Raw genomic sequence first — 24,895 nt, forward strand, 5'->3', positions numbered from 1 at the left:
ATGGTAGATCATAATTTTGGGTTCTTAATTTTTTAAAAAAAAATATTTTGAAAATTATAATATGTTAAGTACAAAGCCATCATTGATTGATATAAACATCATCCAAAACCTGGAAGAAAAAAAAAACAAAACAACAAGTTAGAAATGTATAAGATCCTGAAGACTTGAGAGCAAGCTTTATATGATCCTGGAGAGCAGAGAATGTCTCGCTGCTGCCTGAAAAATCAAGAGGAAGGTATAAGATTAACAAAGATGATGAAAAAAAACAGGGCATTGGCTAAAATCAGACCCTAAAAAAAAATGAATTATGAAGAGTACTCTTGAGTTTTACAGTTGCAAGGTTTTGACATTTGTATGAGAGATGGCATCCTACAAAATAAAGCTTGTTTAGCTCCATCAAGTCCAGCTATAAGTCATTTGTATGAAGAGTACTCTCGGTAGTATCACCATCTGCAGTAAAGCTTGTTTAGCTCCATCAAGTCCAGCTGCAATAATTAAGCATAAGTGTGTTTCCACATATTGCATCAAAAAGGGAAACAAGAAGATAAGCATAACAATAACACTCACCAACATCATTCCATTTCACAGAAGGCTTCTATCCACAATTGTTGTGTTTACCATCTCTACATCTCTACTAACTTATCATCGTGGACATTTCCAGATTCTTTCACAGGTTTTGGGCTTGCAGGAAACTGAAGCTGAAGATGGAGATTCTACAGTTCTCTACATAATCAACGATCAAAAAGAGAATTTCAGTATACTTACCTTTGTGTCAATTTCAACCATCAGAGACTTGTCTATCCCGCTCCTGCAGGTTGTGACATGGACCATCAGCTCAGGTACTGAATAAGGGAAGTGTGTTAGGAGCTGCACTTTAATAGAATCATTTCGTTCATATCAGATGCCATGTTCTTCAAAGCATCTAAACCTTCAGATATCATGTCCAGACATTGTTTCTCATACTCCTGTCTGATTTGGCTGAATTCATGTGATTATTAAAAGTAATCATCATCAAAACGTCCATCTAACATCCACAATAGAGGTGACTTAGTGATCGTAAGCTTCAGGTTGCTCATAGACCCATAACCTGAACAATATATATAGATTAACACTTGAGTTTGAACAAGTTGATCCTTTAAACATGATTTAGACAAATCTCAGTCAATGAACTACCAACATGAATCTCAACCAGATTCATATCTTGGAAGCCTTCTAACTTCAGGTTTTGATGTTACTACCACAAAACTAGATTGGCAAATTTAAAACCAACATGAATAATTAAACTCCAAAGCAGACAACATGAACACCATAAAGAAAAAATACGACCGATTATACAATTTGTGATAAATAAGTTCAAAGGATCAGACACTCGAATAACTATGACATTCACTCACATGCATCAACACACTAGAAAGAAAGCAAAGAAGCAAAAAGAGTAACAACTGCAATAAACTGAAATCAAAATCTCACATACACCTAAATAGTTCTTCTTTGTGCGAAAATAAACTGCAGTAACAGTCAATACATATCAATTAGAAATCGATTACTCACCAAAAAAAACCTTTAAAGCGAAACCCAAAACTTGAAACTTGAATACTTTAAGTAAGGTTCACCCAGCTCTTCCTGCCAAATAGAAAAACAATTGATGGATTAGTACCAAATTATGTAAAATAAAACCTTAAATCTATGCAAATAACGAAAACCCAAACACAATTTCACCTTATAACTCAAATTCGACCACAATAATTTGATTTTACACCGATGAAGATGACGAAAATTAAGAAGAGGGAACGAGATAACGACCGAAGAACAACACATAGATCGAGAGGGAAAATTAACGGAGATTGGTAGACTGAGGATTCAGAGTGACTGAGAGCAGGCCATTGTTGGTCATGCCGATGAGAACGGTTCGAAAGAAAAGAGAGAGAGAGGAAAAAAGGGTCGACGAAGTTTTTTTTCTTTCTTTTGTTAATTTGAGCAACCAATCATAGAGAGACACATATGAGATCCTTAGCAATCCTAAAAATGCTTAACTTAGGATCGATTTCAACGTTAATAATGTATTTTGATTTATTTTTTAAGTTTAAGCATCTCTTAAAGATCTCTAAATACTCACCGTTGTACATGTTCTAATAAAGACAATAAAATATTAAAATACATTGTTCTCGAGTGGAAAAAATGTAGAAATTAACAAATTGATAAGATAACAATTGTTTAGAATTTTTTTTTCAAAAGTATTACTTTTAATTAAATATTTAAAGTGATACAAACGTTTGAGTTTCTCAAACCTGTCTTTGCTAAAGCATGGAATTTTTTGTTTTTCTCTCTAGGAACAAACGAATGTAAATTTCTTAAAAAGTAAAGGAGATAGCAAATTTCTTGTTCCATGTTGAATCCCATAGAACTCTTTACGGTGAGTCTCCAATTTTATGGCTTCAATCAATTGAGATGAGTGTGAAGCTAATAAAAGTTTTGTAAACCCTAGATCCGCTGTTTGGTTCAGGGGATGGAGCATCACAAGTCCTTCGGCCATCAATGGTGATCTGACATGATGAAAAATCATTGATTTGGTGATGTGTATGTTCGAGATCCGGTTGGTGAAAGCCCATCCCAGTCCAGCTTTTTGCGATGAGGTGTCCCAAGCTGAATCTGAATGGCAGGCAATGTTTTGAAACCTGACCCGGATCTTAAACCAGACTAGCTCTCGGGTCACCGGGTCATCGAGTCAACTGGATTCGACCACGGGTTAATTGAGTAAAATATGTTTAATGTATTTATGTAAATAAATATTTCAAAAATATTATAAAAAAGGATATCATGTTTAACAAATTATGAAGTTTAATAATAATAATAAAATGATTAAAACTTTTAAATCCAAATACAAAATAAAGAACACTAATAAAACATCTCCAAAAATAACTCACTGTTCTTACACAAAGTTCGAGAAATAATAAAGAAGTTAAGACGAGGTGTGTCGTGAGTCATGTGTTGCCGTCTAAGCTCTAAACGAATAAAAGGTTTTAAAAGTAATTGAAATTGTGAATCCATATACATTTTTTTCAAAAATCAAGTAGATTTTTTTGAACCGCTAACTGGTCGGGTCAACTGGTTTACTGGATCGCGGGTTAATAACGGTTTTTTCTGGTTTTTGCCGGTTTTATTACTATTGGTTATTAGCACTATATCCGAACCGGTATAGTCTCAAGGTCGCGGGTTAACTGGTCGGACCGTCATCATGGGATTGGTCGGCAAAGATCTCTCCAAGCTGGTTTGTGCCACTTGCCATTCCTTTGCAAGGGTGATTGCATTTGCGAGTGCTTCCTTTGGATCGGTCCTTGACCAATTCCAGTCGGTGATAAGCATACACTTCTCTGAAGATCATCAATAGCTATCCTTATTGAAGTGAAGCTCTCTGGGGTTACGGGTTTCATCAGGGGGGCTAGATCCCATAACTATTTTGCAAACCTGTAGGTGAAAAACAAATGGAGGATTGTCTCAAGATCACCACAAAAAGGGCATACCGCCTCATTATTGATATTTCTGGCTCGCAAGCTTTTTCCCACTGGTAAGACTCCTCTCATCAGCTTCCATAGGAAGAATTTTAATTTTGGTGACACTTTAGCATTCCAGATTAAGGAGATCCAATTGAAATCTCGATTTACATCGTTTTGCAAGGTATTTGTCGGGCAATGAACAATACTATCCAAATAACCCGATTTTGCTTAGTAGAGTCTCGAGCTTGTAGGTTACCAGATATAGGCATCATGTGCATCTAGTTTTCTTATCTTGATCTCAAGAACTAGATCCACTAGTCCTAGGAGAATTTGGTGTATTTTCTCTTTGTCCCAATCCTTTGTTTCAGGGTTGATAAAGTGGGATACAATGAGGTTTCTTGTAGATTATGTGGCTTGTCCCACTGGGGTGAGTGGGAAGGTAAGAGAGATCCAAGGATCAGTCCAGATATGGGTATCACACCCATTACTGATTACCTTCCCTAATTGTGATTTCAGGAGATCTTTGCCAACGATTATTCCCCTCCAGCCATGAGAAGTGGAAGCAGGTGCAACACTTTCTAGGAACGAGGTGGTATGGTAGTATTTACCCAAGAGAACATGAGCCAAGAGACAATCCGGATTTGTCAGCAGCCTCCAGGAGTGTGTCGTTGAAGCTTTGGAGGACTCTAAAACCCAGGCCACCTTCCCCTTTTGTCCTCGTCATTTTTTCCCTAGATATCCAGCACATTTTCCTTTTTTCAGAGCTTGAGTCCCACCAGAAACGAGTTAATACTGACTGTATTTGTTTGTATAGGGAATTGAGAACCTTGAAGCACGATATGGAGTAGGTTGGCATAGCCGCCAAAACAGATTTCAATACAGTGGTTTTGTCTGTTGTTGATAGGTAGTGCAATGGCCAACTACACGCTTTCTGTCTGACTCTATCCACAATGCTGGTGAAGAGATCCTTCTTCTTTCTTCCAAACAGTTCTGGCAGTCCTAAGTATTTTTCACAGCCACCTTCTTTTTGAATACCCAATTGGTTTTTAATCCGCTCTTTAGTTTATGTTGGTGTTTTTACAGAGAAGGTGATTGCTGATGTTGTTGCATTAATCATATGTCCTTAAGAACATTGTGTCATCCGCTCTTCATATTTGAATACCCAATTGGTTTTTAATCCGCTCTTCATATTTGTACAAAATCTCCTCCAGGGTTGAGCAGTTTTGGTGATCGGTCTTACAGAAGAACATTGTGTCATCCGCATATAGTAAGTGACTAACTCTCGGGCTAGCCTTCCCCACTTTAATTCTTGTTAGTTTATTCTCACTTTGCGCTTTTTTGCATTGTCCAGTCAGTACTTCGCTGCAAAGGATAAAGATATATGGGGAAAGAGGGTCGCCTTGACGGATTTCTCTTTGGGGATACACCATACCCTAGTCTGTTTTATTCAGGAGGAAAGATTAGCGTACTGTGGTGGCACATCGGATTATCCAGTTTATGAATGTTTGATGGAAGTCCATTTTGTCCAGCAATTTTGATATAAATCCCTATTATATTCTATCATAGGCCTTGCTCATGTCAGTTTTGACTGCCATGTAGCACCTCTACTTTGCTGTAGAGGAGTGGAGGTAATGTAGAACTTCGTGTGGTGAGGACATTATTTGAGATAGCTCTTTGGGGAACAAAGGCGGATTGGTTCTCTGATACTAGCGTGTTCAGGATGGGTTATAACCTTTTAGTAAGTATTATATAGATGATCTTGTAATATACAGTGCACATAACAATAGGCCTATAATCAATCATTTTTGTTGGACTTGTGATCTTTGGTATCAACCGGACATGAGTCTTGTTGATGTTGCTTGGTAGGATCCATGATATGAATAACTCTTGAATCTCTTGAGTGATTTGTGGGCCTACGGTTGACCAGTTTCACTGGAAGAAGCTTGCCGAGAAGCCATCTGGGCATGGTGCCTTGTCTGCATGGATGGAGAAACAGGCTGCAATAACTTCTTCTGGCAGAGGTAAGGAGGTAAGCTCATTGTTAGTTTTCTATAATACACATAGCCTTATTGCTTCATGTACTATTGTGTATTTGATAGTCTCCTTTGATTGGAAGAGATTTTGGTAATATTCAGTAATCACATTTAGGATCTTCTCTTCTTCGTAGAAAATCTGGCCATTATCATCTTTGATGACAAATAATTTATTGATTGCTTTCCATCCTTTTGTTATAGCATGAAAATATCTCGTATTTTTGTTCCCTTAAATTAGCCATAGCTGTGTGCTTCACTATTTCCAAAATTCTTCCTCCTCTTTGTATGTCTGTTTTAACTCTTCATTTATGGCAGCAATATGGAGGATGTTGGAGGTGGGACTTGCCATAGCCATTTCCAAGTTTGTGCATGCTGATTCAATTCTTTTCTGGCTCTCAGCGTGATGTTTTTTTCGTCCAAACAATAATGGCATGTCTGCACTGGTTAATCTTTGATTCCACTTCCTCATCTTCTTCTGATTGCAACTGGTCTTTTATTAATTGGGTGATTTCTTTGTTTCTTCTCAGCCGCCTATCATACCGGAATAATCCTTTTTTCTTCTTTCATCGCAGGTCAAAATAAGTTAACACAGGTTTATGGTCCGAGCTCTCAAAGTTAAGATATTTAGCTCTTCTCGAGGGATAAGATTCAGCCCAGGAACTGTTTGGCATTGCTCTAACCAGTCTGTAGTGGACGAGGTGATTATATGTTTAACCTCTCCAGGACAAGAATTCCCTGAATGTTGAATATCAAATACTCCCTCTGTCCCACAAAGATTGATGTTTATAATATTTTACACATTTTAAGAAAACAATGATTATTGAGTTTAAATATATTTTTTTCTTTGACTAAAGAGATATTATTTAATTTTAAACCAATAACAATTCAAAATTTTAAATATTTTCAATGATTACTTCTTGAAGTTTACAAAACATTAATCTTTGTGGGACAAAAAAATATCTCAAAACATCAATCTTTGTGGGATAGAGGGAGTAGATCACATTCTGACATAAAGGTTGGTAAATCAATGAAAGAGCCTTCTGATCTAGCAGGGCCTCCTTGTTTTTCAGTGGAATCGATTATATCATTAAAATTGCCTGTTAGGAACCAGGGTTCCTCTCTATATTTACCAAAGCTTGATATCTGATCCCAAATAGCTTTCCTCTTTGTTTTATCAGGTTTCCCATAAATGAAGGTGGCGAAAAAGAGCTTTCCATCAGCTTTAATTCTAGTATCGATGAAATTTTGACATTCCTGTTGAATGTCCACATCTAAATGCTATTTCCAAAGGAGAGCGAGTCCTGCTCCTCCTGGTCTGTGAGGCGAGATTACTTTGTTTGCTGAGTGATTTAGAACTTGAAGCTTGTTGAGAACAAAGTCATCAACATACTTTGTTCCAATGAGAAAATTTCTATCTCTTGAGTTACTTTTGTGTAACTCCTTTAATCTGTGGACTGTCATGGGATCGCCCATACCATAACAGTTCCAACTCAGGATTCTTAAGGAAGAGGTTGGGGAGAATTATGAAAATTCCCCCTCTTCTTCACAATAGGTGGTATGATAACATTCTTTGGCATTGTTTTGCTTGTAAAAGCTCGTGGAGCATTGCTTTGCATAACAAGTTTATGTGTTGATGTAGAGGTTCTGCCTGCAAGATTGTTCACTTCACCAGAAGGAGTAGTTCTCTCTGGGGTAGCTCTTCTCTTAGGTGAATTCTGGATGAGCACTTTATTTCTTTTGCTTGATTTTGCACCTTTGGTTTTTCCCCGACACTTTTGATATCGGTGGACGTCCTCTTTTCTTCTTTTTTTTTTGCAGTCAAAGAGGTGTCTGGGAGAAGGGCATAGGTAGTAGGGAGCTCCAGATTGTCAGTTGTTCGTTTTTCCAAATTGCTAAGATTCAGGTTTGATGCATTTTCGATTATCTGCTTTGCTGTCTCAGCCATTAGATCTCTGCTTTCTCCTTGTATAACTCTTTGTTTTCTTGCAGCATGTTCTGTTGGATCCGCACAACTTATCTACTGCATAGTGACCTCACGTAGGTCTCACATTATTTCATCTCTAGATGGGATCCGTAGAGGAGGAGGGGGAGGGGTAACTTCTACATATGGATTCTACTCCAAAGGTGGTCATCATGGTATAGAGGTTTCAGAAAATTCTGGATCAACTGCTCTATAGCTTTGACTGGATGCTGGTTTTTCCCTCCACTGGAGATTTGGCCGATATTGGCTATGATGGTGGCTATGGTAGCTTCTGAAAGATTCTCCTCAGGACTATCCAGTGATCTAGATAGTGTTTTCTCATTTATTTGAGGTCTTTGGTATCTATCTTTGTCAGATGGTGGGTATCGGTTATTTTGGTGTCGAACCTTCGAATACCTTCTTGGTGGAGCCTCAGGAGATTTGTGAGCAGAATGATGAGAATGGGAGCTATGGATTCTCATGTAGTTGTGTTGTTCATCTCTATGAGAGAGGGTTCTAGCAAGCGCCTGAGAGTTTTGTTTGCTTTGTAGCTGAGGGGCTATTCCGGAGTCCTCAGGGTCTTCTTTTAACTCCTGACAGTCCTTCATTCAGAAGACAGTAGTGGAGACAATGGTTTTTGAGTCTTTTATACTCAAGTGAGATTAGGGGTTCATTTCCATTTTGGAATTCAACAATAGTTTCTTTGATCAGAGGCTAGAGTCCATTGACAAGGTCTCTCATCTTTATTGTTGTCGGGGTTATTTATGAGCTAGGAGTTCACCTAGTTCCTCTCCTATTGATGAGATCATTTCAATCTTCCAGTATTGCTTTGGTACGTAGTCCCTTAATATCAATCCAGAAAGGGATTTTGGAGGGGGAATAGGAGGAGATGACAGGCTCCCAACGCTGAAGTATGAATTCATTGGTCAAAATGATATCGTCTATTATCTAAGACTTTCTGAAAGTCTTTTTTAAAGTCGAACAGGAACTGAAAGCAACCATTTCCATGGTCAGATCCTATGGCCTTTCCTCTTAGATTTCATCTGTTAGACAGAAATGGTATAAGAGACCATAAGCGTTGAAATCTAGGGTTTGTGAGTCTCCCCGTGAGTGTAAGCAAATTTTCTACAATGAGATCTACATTATCCGGATTTAGAGCTCTAACTCTCCTGCGGGAAGGAGGAGAGTACTCATTCTTTTTTTCCTTGCTTTTCAGGTGGTAGGGGATTCGTCTATCCATGATGGAGAGCTGACGAAAAGGTTTTGTAGACGCTAGGGTTCTTCACCCTAAGGTGAGAGTTTTCTTGCCTAAACAGGCTGATGATTCTTGCCTACAGAGGCTGATAACTCAAAATTTATTGAAAATAAATGCAGGTCGCACGGTTCTTCATAGGAGTGAGAGAGTTCAGGTACATACGAAAGAGGTCTTAAATAAGAAAGAAGTAAGACTGTTACCATGGTAGGGACTTAACTACTGAAATGGGTCGACTACAGTTGTACTAACCAGAAGAATTGATGAGAGTAGCATCCATGGGGGTACAAAGGTGTTGTAGGAATTGATTTTCTGAGTTCGGTTATCCCTTGCCTGCCGTTGGAAAACTTTAGGAAATCATGGCCATCATGGTGAGGGATGTCTCCTACGCCGGACTCACCCCAAACCGCCGGTGAACTCTCAAACTAGCGTCCGAATTTGCCCAAAAGTCAATATTTTACTAGAAATGGTATGAAAAAGTCAATATTTTATTTCTTCAACTATTGTTTAGAATCTTTAATTTAGTTTTCTGGTCCATATATATCATAAATATATTTAGGATATATATATGATTCTAGTGGTGTTTATATTTTCTTTTCTAAATTTTATTTGCATTACATATTTTCTGGTAATAAATTTACAACTAGTCAAAATATTGTAAATAATTTTACATGATAGTATTATTTTTATAAATTTTATCGTTCCCAAATGAACTATACCAACGTCTTTGTCTTCACAATCTAATATTATAGATAATAACAACAATTTATTATAATATGTGAAAATACATCCTTTTTATGATGATTAAGATCATTGGCGAGTTTGCCAGATGACCAAAATAAAAAAAAAACAAACTAAGAATATAGCACACTAATGAAATAAATTAAGTGAATAACTATGGGCTAATGTAAAAAGACAAGAAAGGGGTAACGTGAATGACACGCACAGCCAGTGAAAGTGATGAAGTACATGGTCAATTTTTATTTATTAATTTTCTTTATTTATTTAGATAAATATTTCTTACTCCATTACATTTTAATGTGAAATACCTTTTCAACAAAATTAATTGAAACTTTGAAATCTATCTTAAAAAAATAGAATATTTTTTCTTCAGTCGACATAACTTGAATTTTTAAAATCGGATGTTGAAAACCTTAAATGGTGAATAGTATTTATAATGAAATGATATAGAAAAAAAATAGTATAGAACACAAATAACTTAAATAGAATTAAACGCAAAACAAAAAATAAGTGCTTACATTAAGAGATACAATATAAGCAACCCAAACAACCATGTAAACGTCAAACATAAGAGATAAACATAAACAACCGTATTAAACGCACAACAAAGTAAAAACGTATGCAACTCAAAGTGATACAACATTGGCAATCCAAACAACCGTTTTAAATGACGGTGACGGCGAAAATGATAGCAATGACTATGGGTAGAACAGTATTTATTTACAATACTTAAATGAAATAGTATATAACAAAACTAAATAGTATAGATTAAGTGATAATGACCGTATTATGGTATCACTTGTGGTTGTTATACTAAAAAAAAAATTGTATCCTTAAAATATTTAACATATGCAACCCAAATGATCCAATTAAACTCACAAAAAAAAAATTGATATACCCTTAAAGATACAACTTAGGCAACCCAAGCAACCGAGTTAAAATGTGTGGAACAAAAATATATAACATATAAATCATTTAGATATTTTTAAATATAACTTAATTTATGTAGGTATGCAATATAAATAAATATGAACTTGAAAACGATATTAAAAGTGGAATATTACTAATAACATATAAATCGTTTAGGTATTTTCAATTGTTGTGTTCTATATAGTACAAATAATTATCTATTTTAGTTATATATTAGGTTTTCTAATTAACACTATTCGTTTTTGATATATTCAAAATCATAAGATAAACTCAGAAACTCTATATTTTCTAAGTGAGATTGTGAAATATAATTAGTATGAGCTTTGAAATATTACTGCAAAATATAAATAAAAAGTAAAAATTAAATAAAAATAGTAAAGTAAATAGTAAAAGAGGAAATAAGAAGATAAAGAATATATTTATATATATATATATATATATATATATATATATATAAGCAACAGAGGAAGAGAAGATGTCCACGTGAAGAAGAAAGAAGAAAACACAATGGTAACTGTTACTTATGCAACAAGGATATAGTTGTCGTTGTTATAGATAATACAAGGTATATCATAGTTAGATGGTTAGAATGATTACTCATTCAATTATAGTTTTTTTTTTGGGTTATTCTTGCCAATTTCCTTAAGATCATTGATCATTAACTCGAACTGATAAATATCATTTTTCCACCAGAACAAACTAAATTCTTTGAAACTGCATCACTAAAAATAAGTTGTATTATTTATCATAGATAATTTTTTTTTCCTTTTTTAGTTGCTAAAAACACAAAGTTGTGGTATTGAAGTTTTAATGTCCTTTTCTGAATGTTATATGTCTAAAACAAAATTGATAAGATTTAAAATAGTATTCCCATCATTTTGTAAAGATAGATCACTAAATGAAAACGTAACATTTTTCAAAGACCATTCTCGATGGAAAGAGTTATCAGAAACCTTCAAACAACCATTTACGGCAAACAAAAAAATCATTGGAAACCTTTTAACAAGTTTGCGGCTAACTCCTTGCAAATTCCGAGAAAATAAACGGTGGTTGGAATGTTGGAAAATTTAATCAATTTTCAAAACATTTATAGTTTGAAATTAGTCGGAAAACTTTGTAGAAAATTATGTCGTCGAAAACTTAACATGTGTCCTACATAGATACATTCAGACTATATTTTTTTTTTTTTTGAATAAACATTCAGACTAATTTCTAACAAAATGGATAGGTGTTTGGTCAAAAATGTCCTCGGAAATCTGTTTAATTACTACATATTTTATAATAAATTATTTCAAGAAATGATGTTAGAAATTTTTCTATATATACCTTACTCTGGTTCATTATGCTTAATATATATGACACTTGTGTTAAAACAACGTCACACCACAACATATATAAAGTTAGGGAGTTGAAGTACAAACTTGACGATGAAGCGACCAGAGATACTAGAAAGGAGTTACGGAATTCATACATACATTTTGCATATGATCATGAGATCATGCGTAAAAATGTATCAAATGTGATAATGAAAACTTTTTAGATACTAATTATAAAATTCTCATTTGTTTGAAAGTTCTGTTTTATTTGAAAACAAAGAGTTGGGTACAAAATGTGTTTTGAGCTTGTTAGAAAATTGGTCTGGATTTGGGTACTTAAAGACAATGCATCATGTCAATGTAGCTATTCTGGATTTTCTTGCATTGACCTATTTGAACTCAATGCATAAATTCCACGCAAGTTCTGTGAGCTTTTAATTCTCTCCGAAGTGGTCCATTATTAATCCTATACATGCTCTGATTCGCCCGTCTGAGTAGTTTACTGAAATATGCAATAATTTTAGACGTAGCCAAAAAAATAATACCTTGTTGTTAAAAATAAAATAAATATATTTTTTGTAATTCCTAGTCATTGACTTCCGGTACTTGGTGTTACTAAAATATTAACATGCGTAAATAAATGTAGGATGTGTTCGCTTACCAGTCTAGCGACCAACGACTTATCAAGTTTTATCGTTTGTTTGCTTTTCGCTCCTTTTGGTTGCTGGTAGATTCCTAAATATTTAGTGTTCATGCCCTAGCCCAAACAGCGGACATGTCTACAAAATATTAGGTCCGTTAAAAAGTGTATTTTGCAGATCTAGCCCAAACGAATTGTGAGTTTAGAGGGTTATGTCCGCAGGTTGATGGGTTGGTCCGCAGTCTTTAAATATTTAATAAAAATAAATATTTAATATAATTACATAATTATTTTTATATAATTTAATTTTAAATATATTTTTTAAAAGTATATGGTAACACAAATCAATTTAATGTAAAAAATTAAAATATCTATAAAAATTAATATAAACATTAATTTTATTTAAAATTTAAAATTATTATTATTATTTAATATATTATTTAGGCCTTAGCGAGACGGACTTGGACATAACTTTTATGTCAGCGGGCTTAGCGGGCCGGCCCATCGCAGTCCAAAAGATAGAAATTGTTTGTCGCGATCGACTCAGTTGGACGCGGACCGGCCCGTTTGACACTTCTAGTTGCTAGATTGTTTATTAGATAGTCAGTGTATTTTTTTTAATTCATTTTTTAGGTATATATATCCTATGATTGTAGATGAAAATGTGAATTATGTAAATATAAATCAGTAGAAAACTAGAAAATTAATTTTAACTAAAAAAAAATCTATAACTGTAATATCATAGTTATAACATAAATTATATAAGAACATGTCTTATAATTTAAATATGTTGATTAATTAAATAAGATAATTGGTGTTCTATACCAATCTTACAATACTCATGGTATTGGCCGTGTTCGTTTTATGATCGCTGCATCAGCGATCGGCGATAAAAAATTAAACTTTAACAATAACAGAGAAAACGGTTGAGAAATAGAGAAGGTGTAGCTGCGAATATTTTTAGAAGTGATGTAGGTGTCGTTGGTGTTTGATAGAATATTTTTATAGTCGCTGCAACTACATTTAGAGGGGATGCTAAAGGCGTCCGTTTTACTCCCCACTTACTTAAACCGCAAGTAGTTATTATTTTGCGTCACCGATAGCTAACCAACGATTACAAAATGAACTTGTTTCATAAATTTTTCAAGATGCATTTTGTTATTTCTTGAAAAACAACAAAGACACTTAAATACTTAAATAAAATTCAGTCGATGTGTTAAATTGATCGCTTATGAATATAACAATTTAAGATTGTGGCATTTTCAAAAATATCCATTTATATTACTTTTCAAAAATATTCTAGTAGCTGGTCGCTATAGGCAGTAATCAGGGTTTGAAAAACAAATTCAAAAATATCCATTTATATTACTTTTCAAAAATATTCTAGTAGCTGGTCGCTATAGGCAGTAATCAGGGTTTGAAAAACAAAAAAAAAGAAAGGCAGTAGTCACTAGTCAGGGTTGCTTACTAGATTATTTGATCGCAGTGTACAGTACCGTTAAAGTGGATAATAATTTTCGTCTTATTTTTCGTAACTCTATTTCTGAATTTGGGATATCATTACTTTATTATTTTATCTACTATTGTCCAAATGTATTGGTGTGACGTTTACTTATTTAAAAATATACATTACTTTATTATGCCTTTAATCATTTCTACCATGATCCAGATTCATATTAAAAATATTGTGGGAGCTAGGAATAGAAAGATAAACAACCACAAAACTATATTTAGAAAATTTTGAGTGAGAAAAACAAAATAAGAAGAGTGTGGTTTATTCAGAGAAATAATATTTAGAAAATTTGTGAGTGAGAAAAAATGTGAAGAGTGCGGTTGGTCAGAGAATTTTTTTTTCTTATATCAAGATAAACTGTCTCATCATTTCTGTTGATAGGGGTAAATATGTGATATTGAATTGCTATATTTGTAGATCAAACTAATTTGAGATCGATAAAATTGTAAATATCACTTTCAAAATTCGTTAGCCAGAAAAAATACTTGAAAACAAATACTATGTATAATCTTATCTATAAATAGTAAACTGAGCCAAATTAGTAATTAATACAAACACATTAAAAGCTTAAAGTTTGAGAAAGCTGGGAAATAATAAGTACAACTACAATGAAATGGACAATGGTCCTCACATACTCAGCGTTGCGTTTAAATTCAATTTGAATGGACCACACACAAACACAAATATTCATCCCCTCGAGCCAATATTACCATCTCATTTTGTCCGATCCATCCATATACGCAAAGATTCTAATGCTTTTTTGTTTTGTTTTGTTTTGTTTTGCATTTATATATAAAACTGATGAAACATCACAATAGCTATTTAGATAAATACGAAGATCATCAGAACACAAAAAGATTCACACATTAAATTCTTCTGATTAAAACATATTATACGGTTCGTTTAATTAATTGACACATATCGGTAAGAATATTTTAACAAAAGATTAAATAATGATACCCGCTTGTCATTAGTATTAGCAATATAGCGGTAGAAATGTTTTTTTTTATATAGCTTATGTCCTCAATTAGCAAGTTGGAGTGAAGACATATAATATTATTTTGATGTACTAATTTTGATAAAATTACAATTTCGTTTGCCAATACTGGAAGATATATGCAAAATACACGTGATTGGCGGACATATCAAAAATATCATCATGATATGAAAAAAATAGTTGCCAACTTGCCATTGTGCATTACAAGAATGAGATAGAATGATTTCACTTCCACTTATGGAGCGCGATCATCCAATTCATTGCTCAAAACAATTAGATTTTATAGTGGAAGCTATGATTCATTTCTTTGAATAACTAAATATATATGGATGGGGGAGTGATTAAACACACGCTCCATAACATACAAGACATTAACTAACTAAACTCATCTATATCTGCATGTACTACAAGACATAACCAAAAGAAAAGGCATTACTTAGGTATTTATAATTTGATTTGGAAGCTACATTAGGGATGATTGGTGCTCACAAACAACACATGAAACTCATTATACTATGTATTTTGGATTTGTTCACAATCTGATTGGTCTGCTATAATATATTACCCTATAAGAGAAAAAAAAAATGAGAGTACTTTTAATTTGCTTCATGTTCATCAGTAGGTGGGACTGAGTACGTATGCCTAGTCTACAATGTGTAAGGTCCACCCAACAAGTTCCTAATTGATTCTCATTTTGAATGTAATAGCCAACAATAAACCAACAACACAGAGAGAAGTGACAGTTTGTCCTGAAAACCTTTCTTTGCTGCTAGACATCAATAGTTGCATCTAGACCCTTTCATTATCTCATCAACTTCCATGATATCCATTTTTTTTTTCTTATTTCCAAAAGAAAGAAAAGGATATTGTGTTGTGATAAGTGCAAGCTGAAATTTTGCCAACAAGAGAAAGTTGTATAGGAATATGTCATAGTTACCTTAGTTAGTCCTTTTGATGATATTGTGACTCTTGTTCATCTATTGAAAGAGAAGCTTTTGGATCCATTCATGTATTGGGTTGAAAAAGACTGTCAAAAACTTGAGATCCTAAATCAAATCCGACGGTATCACATGAAGGAAAAAAGATACTAACAACAGATCATGATCAGATCTTTATGTATTAAGAAACTATAATTAAACAGGGAAAATAGGTTTAACATACACAGGTGATAAAAATGAAATTATAAAAACGGATTTCAAGCAGAAGCAAACTAACCTGAAGAAGATCTTGGATGGAATACAGAAAGGGCAAAAATAATAGTCCTTGATTGCCGATGCAGCATCATCAAGATTCTCATTTTTCACAGAGACAAATTTGGGGAGAGTGAATCACCACCGTCCATCAACAGAGATGTGAATCTTGATGATGCCACAGCAGCAAACAACGACCGCGCGCGGCTTCGGAAATAGTCTTTCATCTTCATGTAGCAATCTTTTGTCTCTCAAATCAAACTCAAACTCATAACTCCAATTCACTACTTACATACATCTCCTCTAAATATATTTAATTACTTATCCTTCATAACTTATAGAAACTCGTACCTTCAATATATATAGATATATAGATATATGTATATAATATAAATTTATCTATGTATACATTATACATATGTGGGAGGGGTAACATGGCGGAATAGTCGAGATGACAAGTTGTTATTGGTACAATTCTACGTATTCGCTTCTACTGGTTGGAACCTAACCATATCCAAACCTGAAATAGAAGTGAAACCCTAACAGATAGAGATAAGAGCGGGGAAGAAGAAAAATACTGAACACTCTCTGAACTTGGTAATATATACTGCTAAAATAGTAAAATGAGACAAAACCACAAATTTCTATTATTGATTTGCAAATTAAAAATGAAAGGTATGACGTATATAAAAACATGTTACCAGATCGTAGAAGCTACAAAATAACCAGAAAAAAAAACCTGATGAGATCTAGAACAGGAGAGAGAGAGAGAGAGAGAGAGAGAGAGAGAGAGAGAGATGTGTATGTGTATGTGTGTGTGAATAATATATAGGCACAGTAGTCTTTTTTTTTTTTTTTTGTCGATCATATAGGCACAGTAGTCTAGAGATGTGAGTGTGTGAATATATGCTGATTTTTGTGATAAAAAATGTTAATGTATGCATAAATATTTTCTGAGAAAGAGTTTGATTGGCAGAAGCTGAGTTATGAATATTGGTAAAGAGAGTTGGGCCAAATGGAGTTAGACGCTGCCATCTTGGAGTCCACCTCGTGAAGGAATATCTCACTTTCCCACTTCACATGTCTTGCTACTTCTTATCATTTGCCCAACTATTATTGGATCTATGCCTTTTATTTATTTTTTTAAAAAACTATTTATTGATCTAGCTAATGTATTAATTCTTCAGCTAAAAAGTTACGGAAGTTTTGATCAAAAAAAAAAAAAAAAAAGTTACGAAAGCAATAATCTAATACTAGTAGTGAACTAAGTTTTAACAGTGTAGTGAAGCATTTAGGGGATTAGTCCCGGGATAGTTGGCTTTCCACGTCTGACCACCAGGTCTTTTCCCGTTTAAATCCTAACGGCATACTATCACCATTAGCTAACAAACTAAAACCCAAATCGACTCACTCGTCCAATTGTTTGGGTTTATTAAGAGGAACAGATTTGACCCAAATACTAGATAATATAACGGATGATAGATACTGGCTTGAGAATTTAATTAATTTCTTGATAAGTCAGCAATTTTCAAGTTTCAAGAATAGACATGCAGAATCTTTATATACATATATTAAGAAGTATCATGATAATAAATAAATATATCGAATAATATGTCGCCATAACCAAAAGAAATAATTTCTTTTTGTTTTCCAAAACGCCAAATGATATATTATTTCTACTTCGAAAATATCATAAAGTCCATTTTTATAAAAATTTATTGGTTTATTACGCCCACTATCAATAAAGTCTCTCTTTTATACATATATTGGGAAGGATTCTAAAAACTACAACTTCTGTTTCATATTTGAAGTGTTGTGATTTAGATTCGATTACTGAAATAGCATAAAGGTGATAAAGACTTTCAGTATATGAGAGGATTTGCAATCAAACTCAAGTTAGCGTATGTGAGTGACACCAAATGATATATCATTTCTACTTCGAAAATATCATAAAGTCCATTTTTATAAAAATTTATTGGTTTATTACGCCCACTATCAATAAAGTCTCTCTTTTATACATATATTGACAATCATCTGATTGCAGTGTTTGATGGTTCGAGTGATTTCTCTCTATGGAAGACGAAGATTCAAGCTCATCTAAGTGTAATCGGATTAAAGGATGTGTTGGTAGAGAAGGTTTCGTCTCCGCCTCTCATAGAAGAAGAGGAACAAGATCCGGAAAAAAAAAAGAAGCGTGAAGTAGATGACGCAATTAGATTAGAGCGATGTGATAATGCGAGGAACGTGATCTTCTTGAATGTCACAGATAAAATGTTAAGGAACATTGAGTTAGTTAAACAACAGCAGAAGCATGGTCAACGCTAGATAAGATGTTCATGACGACTTCTCTTCCACATCATGTGTATTCACAATTGAACTTTTAAGCATTCAAGATACAAGAAAATAAGAGAATCGATGAAAACATTGATGACTACTTGAAGATTGTTGCGCATCATCACTTGCAGATTAAAGTTTCTGACGAGGTACAGGCTATCATCCTATTTGAGTTATTTGCCTGCTAGGTTTGATAGTCTAGTTGAAACATTGAAGTATAGTACTAGTAGAGAGAAGTTGAGACTAGATGATATGATGGTAGTGACACGAGATAAGGAAAGGGAGGTAGCTTAGAATAATAAGTCAGTTGCAGATGGCCATTTTGCGAGAGGTAGATCTGAGGAAAAGTATAATGGTCAGACTACTAAAAGTAACGGAAGGTCTTGGTCTAAGTCAAAGGATGGCAATCGAGTGTGTTGGATTTGCGGGAAAGAAAGTCATTTCAAGAAACAGTGTTACAAATGGCTAGAAAATAATAAAGGTAAAACAAAGGGATCTGATAATGGAGAGGCTAGTATGGCAAAATCAAATGGAGAGATTTATTCTGCTATAGTATTAATGGTGGTGGATGAAAGTTTAGTTGCATCTGGTAGTAAAGCTGACGAGTGGGTATTGGATATAGAGTGTCGTTTCATATGACTCCCATGAGAGATTGGTTTTATGATTTCAAGGATGTGCATTCTGGATATGTGAAGATGGGAAATGATACTTTTTCACAGGTGAAGGGGATAGGTAGTGTCATAATCAAGGATCTAGATGGTACTTTTGTTGTCTTAACAGATGTAAGGTATATGTCGTCAATGTCCAGGAACCTGATAACTTTAGGAACGCTTGAAGATAGAGGGTGTTGATTTAAATCTCAGGATGGTGTACTTAAGGTGGTCAAAGGATGTTGGACAATTCTTAAAGGATTGAAGAAATATACACTTTACATTCTACAAGGAGAGACATAAATTGCAGAATCTTATGCTGCGGAACTGTCAAAGGATGAGACAGACTTGTGGCATAGCCGCCTTAGTCACATGAGTTTGAGAGGTCTGGAGGTGCTTCTGAAGAAAGGTTGTCTGAAGAAGGATGATATATGTGATTTGAAATTTTCTGAGGATTGCGTTTTTGGAAAGAAACACAGGGTGAGTTTCTCATCAGCTCAACATGTTACAAATTAGAAATTGGGGTATGTCCATTCACACTTATGGGTCTCTCCGCATAATCCATTGTCATCAGGTAATTATCAATACTTTATTTCGTTTATTGACGATTTCTCGAGGAAACATGGATTTATTTTCTAAAAAGAAAAGATGAAGCTTTTGATAGGTTTGTAGATTGGAAGAAGATGATAGAGACACAATCTGAGAAGAAGGTAAAGAAACTTAGAACCAATAATGGTTTGGAGTACTGTAATCAGTATTTCGATAAGTTCTATAGGGATGAGGGTATTGTAAGACACAAGATGTGTGCTTATACTTCTTAACAGAATAGAGTTGTTGAGAGGATGAACCGGACTATTATGGATAAGGTGAAAAGTATGCTTAGTGAGAGTGGAATGGAGAAAAAATTTTGGGCAAAAGCAGCCTCTACTGCAGTTTATCTGATTAACATGTCTCCCTCCACCAATAAAATCTTCCTGAGGAGAGGTGAACATCCATGTTACCTGATTTGAGCTTGCTCAGGAAGTTCTGTTGCTTGGTCTATGTTCATGCAGATCAAGGCAAGTTAAATCCAAAGGCGAAGAAAAGTTATTTTACAAGTTATCCTGAAGTAATCGAGGGTTATAAGGTTTGGGTTCCAAAAGATGGAAGATGTGTCATAAGCCATAATGTCATTTTCAGAGAAGAAATTATGCATAAAGATGCTAAAGATGGTTCGCATTTTGATGTTCCCGGGTTGGACCTGTATAATCTGGAATTAGATTCAAGTTCTTTTGATCAAGGTGGAGCTACTCATGAACCTAGTGTTCTTACAGATGATGGACTAATCAGTGGTGAATAGTCACATAGTCAAAATGAAGCATCAGTAAAAGAAGAGAATATAGTATGAGGAAGACGATTTGAGTAACTATCAATCAGTCAGAGATAGAGGTAAAAGGGTTATTAAGGCTAATCAGAGGTATAAATAATATAATATGGTAGGTTATGCTTACAACACTGAAGATGGAGGAAAGTCAGAACCATGATCTGATTAGGAGGCTTAATTGGACCTTGACTGGGAAAAATGCAATGAAGCAATGAAAGAAGAAATGATTTCTATGAAGAAGAATCATACTTGGGATCTTGGAGAGAAACCATAGAACGCTAAGGTGATTGGTTGTAGCTCTAGGGTCGAATCTCCAAGATTTAAAGCTCGACTTGTTGCAAAGGGTTATACTCAAAAGGAAGGGGTAGATTACTCTGAAACTTTCACACCGGTGGTTAAGCATGTATCAATCAGGTATCTACTATCAATGGTAGTACAATTTGATATGGAGCTTCAACAGATGGATTCGAAGACAACTTTTCTACATGGTTTTCTGGATGAAGATATAGTGATGGCTCAATCAGAAAGATTTGAGAGCAAGAAAGATCCTAAATATGTATATTTTCTTAGAAGATCTATGTACATTCTTAAACAATCTCCTAGGCAGTGGAACTTAAGGTTTGATGAGTTTATTAAAGAATATGCTATAGTAGAAGTGTCTATGATAGTTGTGTGTACTAGAGGAAGGTAGAGAATGGCTTGTATGTGTATCTGTTATTATACATAGATGACATGTTAAGTGCCTTAGTTTTTTAAGCCTCATGTTCAGGAATTGAACAAATTTCTAAGTCAAGAGTTTGAAATGAAAGACTTAGGAGACGTTAAGAATATTTTGGGTATGGAGATCATACGAGATCGTGTTGCAGGAACATTAGTTTTATCTCAGGAGGGTAATGTGAAGAAAGTTTTAAAGACCTTCCACATGGATCAAGCTAAAGCAGTGGTTACTCCTATGGGAGTTCACTTCAAGTTAAAAGTAGCCACTGATGAAATATATGAAGAACAGTTCAGTAAGATGAAGGTGGTTCGATACACTAATACTGTAGGCAGTATCATGTATGCGATGATAGGTACTCAGCCAGATCTTCTTATCCAGTCGGAGTTATAAGCAGATACATGGGTAAGCCACTCAAAAGTCATTAGGAGGCGGCCAAGTGGGTCTTGAGGTACATGAGAGGATCAGAGAAAAGAAGTTTGTAATACAGGAAACAAGAGGATTTTGTACTAAGAGGCTATTGTGATTCGGACTACGCCGGTGATGGTGATTCCAGGAAGTTTACTACAGGCTATGTTTTCACAGTAGGAGAGAACACCATCAGTTGGAAATAAAGGTTACTGAGAGTGGTATCTCTCTCGTCTACATAGGCCGAGTATATGGCTCTGATAGAGGCAGTGAAATAAGTCATTTGGCTTAAAGGATTGGCAGCCAAGCTTGGTTTCTCTCATAGTTTTGTGGAGGTACATTATGATTCTCAAAGTGCGATTGCACTGGCAAAGAATTTAGTTCATCATAAGAGAACCAAACATATTGATATCAGGTTGCACTTTATCAGGAGATATCATTGGGGAAGATTTGGTGAAGGTAGTTAAGATTGCGAGTAAATGCAATCCAGTTGATATCTTTACAAAGATACTACCAGTGGATAAACTTGATGATGGAGCACTAGAAATGCTACGAGTAACAAATTGCTAAGTTGTGAAGCTTGATACTTGAGCGGTTGATCTCAAGGACTGAGTGGTGAAGCTCAGGGTTGGAGTGGTTAAACTCAGAAGTTGGGGCGGTGAAGCTCAAGTACCGGAGGAGGGTAATCCAAGAACTAGACAAGGATGGAGCTAATGAAGAGAATCAAAGTCATGGTGGAGAATTGAAGTGTTATGACTCAGATTCGATTACTGAAATAACATAACAGTGATAAAGACTCTCGGTATATGAGAGGGTTTGCAAGCAAGCTCAAGTCAGCGCATGTGAGTGACACGTGTGGACGTTAAGGTTGGTGGTTGTTACTAGTTGTTGAGGGTAGTTTTGTCTTTGTATATAGTCTGCTTGGGGGTTCTTATCTTTTGTAAGCGAGATCGAAAAGTTTGTTAGATCTTGTTGAGAGAGGTTAGAGAAAGATCAAGAGAGAGTGAGGTCGAGAGCTTTGTAAACGAATTTGTTCACTGTTGTTCTAGTGGATTACCGGAGAAGTTTACTCCGGCGAGACGTAGCGTTTCCGACTTGGAAGCGTGAACTCGTTAAATCGTGTGTCGTTCTTTGCTTTCTTTGATTTTTAAGTTCTTTGTTCTAATCCTTCGGTTGCGCATTCGATTTAAGTTTGTGATTAATCAATTAGGTCAAGATTAATTACAATATTAAGGGATGTTTTACCCAAAAAATAAGTTCCCTTAATATTTTTGCTTTTTAATGCAAAATTAACTTAAGTTTTATTTTTATTTTTGTGCTTATTTGTGTCTTACGAATTGATTTATCATAGGCTAAATTAGTACTACCTCCGTTTCAAAATATAAGATGTTTTAGAGAAGTTTTTTGTTTCATAATATAGGATGTTTTCAAGTTTTTATGCAACTTTTAGATTAGTTTAGTATTTTATATTATGCAGTATTGTTTCTGATTGATTGAACTTGTTAAAAGTAAATAGTTCTTAATATGCGTGCTTTAGTTAAAACATCACATATTTTGAAACGGAAAGAGTATTAAATATATAATAAATGATATCTTATTTTATTTTTAAATATAACACTAAATGATTTTTAATATATATGAGAAAAACAAACATCAACTAAAATGAATCAGATGAATGTTTCTTTTCTTTTCTTTTTTCTCGCCGACCAGTATATCCGAAAACCTAAAATAAGATTATTTATCCAAAAATATATGAGATAATATCCAAGTTTTTTAATTATATTTGTTAAATTTAACCAAATCATATTAAAATTAAACCTAGTTTTGTTTAAACTGACTTTTTAGTTAACTTTTTCTCCGAAAACTGATGTGAATCCAACACATATATAAGTCGAATAGTCATAAAACCTGAATGGATAGTTAACTTCTATCTGCATTATCTGAATCGGATCTAGTTATTACTATATTATTATGTCCAACCTTTTTGCTCTTTTGAACAATATTGCTTTTATATAAACGATCATGGAAGCTGCAGCAAATGATATTGAATTTGTGGAGTGGAAACAATCATTTCTCGAACTTCAGGTCTGCAAAACCGATTCGAGATACTGCCAAAACATGCACACAAAATGATCTTTAAACCAATCGACCATCTATAAGACAAAGATCTTACGAACACAAAATGGTCCAAATTAAACTTTTGTATTTCGAAGATGAAAAAAGAGTTCACGTGTCAAGAAATGGTCCACTAAAATGAAACGATGAGTGAGTGACTCGCGCACAGAAAATTATTACATCGTCTACATGTCGAAGTTGGACATCTAAATTTTTTCATATACAACATATTATTAAATTTTACATTTATAATTTACAAATAAGGTTTATTTTCTATTTACAAAATCCTGACTAACATAGTAACATGTAGCTCTGGCGTGTGTCAATTAAGTTTATAATAAAGTAATATCTGACATCCTTTACCTGTCAAGTGTCATGTAAAACACCATTTTCATTGGTTTTTATTATAATGTTTGTTATAATTGTGTAAGAGTTGAAGAGAAAACAACAAATATGGGGGTGTGGTGCTTGATTCTGGACGTGTCTCTCTCGAAGTTGGGGATTTTAATATTGGCGCTTTGCAAATTTAATTTGTCTCTGTCAGCGAATTAAATATTTCTATAAATTCAAAAAGTAAATTAATAAACGTAAACTACACGTAGGGAAAGCATGGAGCATATACATACTTATGGAAAGTTATTGGGTTAAACCTCTCTTATTCATCTGCTTTTAATTAAGAAAATAAATTTTTAATTAAGAAAATACAATTTTTATATGAGTTAATTTTAAAATTATTATTTTTAAATATTATATTATAATTTTTAATTAGGGAAATTCTCAAAAATAGTACCAAAATAATTTTTTTTCCAAACTTAGCACAACATCTTTAAAATTTCAAAAATAGCACTAATTAATTTTTTAAAATTAAATTCTAAATTCAAACTACTAAACCCTACCCCTCAAAACTATACTCTACATGTGAAATTGAAAACCCAAACTTAAAAAAAAAAATTCTAAAAATTAATTTTAAATATTTTAATGTGCTAAATAATGCTATTTTTAGAAATTTATGGAATGTGTGCTATAGTTGTCCATAATTTAATTATAACATCAAAACTCAACTCATTTTTTTATAAACCCAAATTCAACATATAATTTTTTTAAACTCTAACCACTCTTTTATAATCAAAATTGGAATATAATTTTGTTTAATTGTAAAATCTAAATCCTAACCACTCTTTGATAAACCCAAACCGACATATAATTTTCTTTAATTGTAAAACATAAACTCTAAACTCTAACCA

The 24,895-nt window shown here is 34.0% G+C and overlaps 4 long non-coding RNA genes across 5 annotated transcripts; 2 read left to right on the forward strand and 2 right to left on the reverse strand.

The window, feature by feature from the left end:
• Nucleotides 1-62: 62 nt before the first annotated feature.
• LOC104700733 (uncharacterized) lies at nucleotides 63-1,975 on the reverse strand. Its single transcript, XR_015562898.1, has 7 exons — nucleotides 1,720-1,975; nucleotides 1,552-1,623; nucleotides 929-1,087; nucleotides 766-842; nucleotides 568-698; nucleotides 332-485; nucleotides 63-216 (listed from the first exon to the last, which is right to left on the reverse strand). It is a non-coding gene; the product is annotated as an uncharacterized LOC104700733 (long non-coding RNA).
• Nucleotides 1,976-2,281: 306 nt separating this feature from the next.
• LOC147941044 (uncharacterized) lies at nucleotides 2,282-2,904 on the forward strand. The gene is made up of 2 exons (XR_015560891.1): nucleotides 2,282-2,413; nucleotides 2,486-2,904. It is a non-coding gene; the product is annotated as an uncharacterized LOC147941044 (long non-coding RNA).
• A 4,612-nt stretch (nucleotides 2,905-7,516) lies between these two features.
• On the forward strand, nucleotides 7,517-9,326 carry LOC104700735 (uncharacterized). The gene is made up of 2 exons (XR_015560744.1): nucleotides 7,517-8,779; nucleotides 8,862-9,326. It is a non-coding gene; the product is annotated as an uncharacterized LOC104700735 (long non-coding RNA).
• A 5,888-nt stretch (nucleotides 9,327-15,214) lies between these two features.
• LOC104700736 (uncharacterized) lies at nucleotides 15,215-16,855 on the reverse strand. Of its 2 annotated transcripts, none has more exons than XR_015561705.1 (3): nucleotides 16,092-16,855; nucleotides 15,814-15,903; nucleotides 15,215-15,715 (listed from the first exon to the last, which is right to left on the reverse strand). It is a non-coding gene; the product is annotated as an uncharacterized LOC104700736 (long non-coding RNA). The 2 variants fall into 2 exon arrangements; XR_015561706.1 differs by having other exon boundaries at nucleotides 15,291-15,715; nucleotides 15,814-15,922; nucleotides 16,092-16,223.
• Nucleotides 16,856-24,895: the final 8,040 nt, after the last annotated feature.

Source organism: Camelina sativa, chromosome 7 (genome assembly GCF_030686135.1).
Source record: "Camelina sativa cultivar CO46 ecotype springtype chromosome 7, ASM3068613v1".
Lineage (NCBI taxonomy): Eukaryota > Viridiplantae > Streptophyta > Magnoliopsida > Brassicales > Brassicaceae > Camelina > Camelina sativa.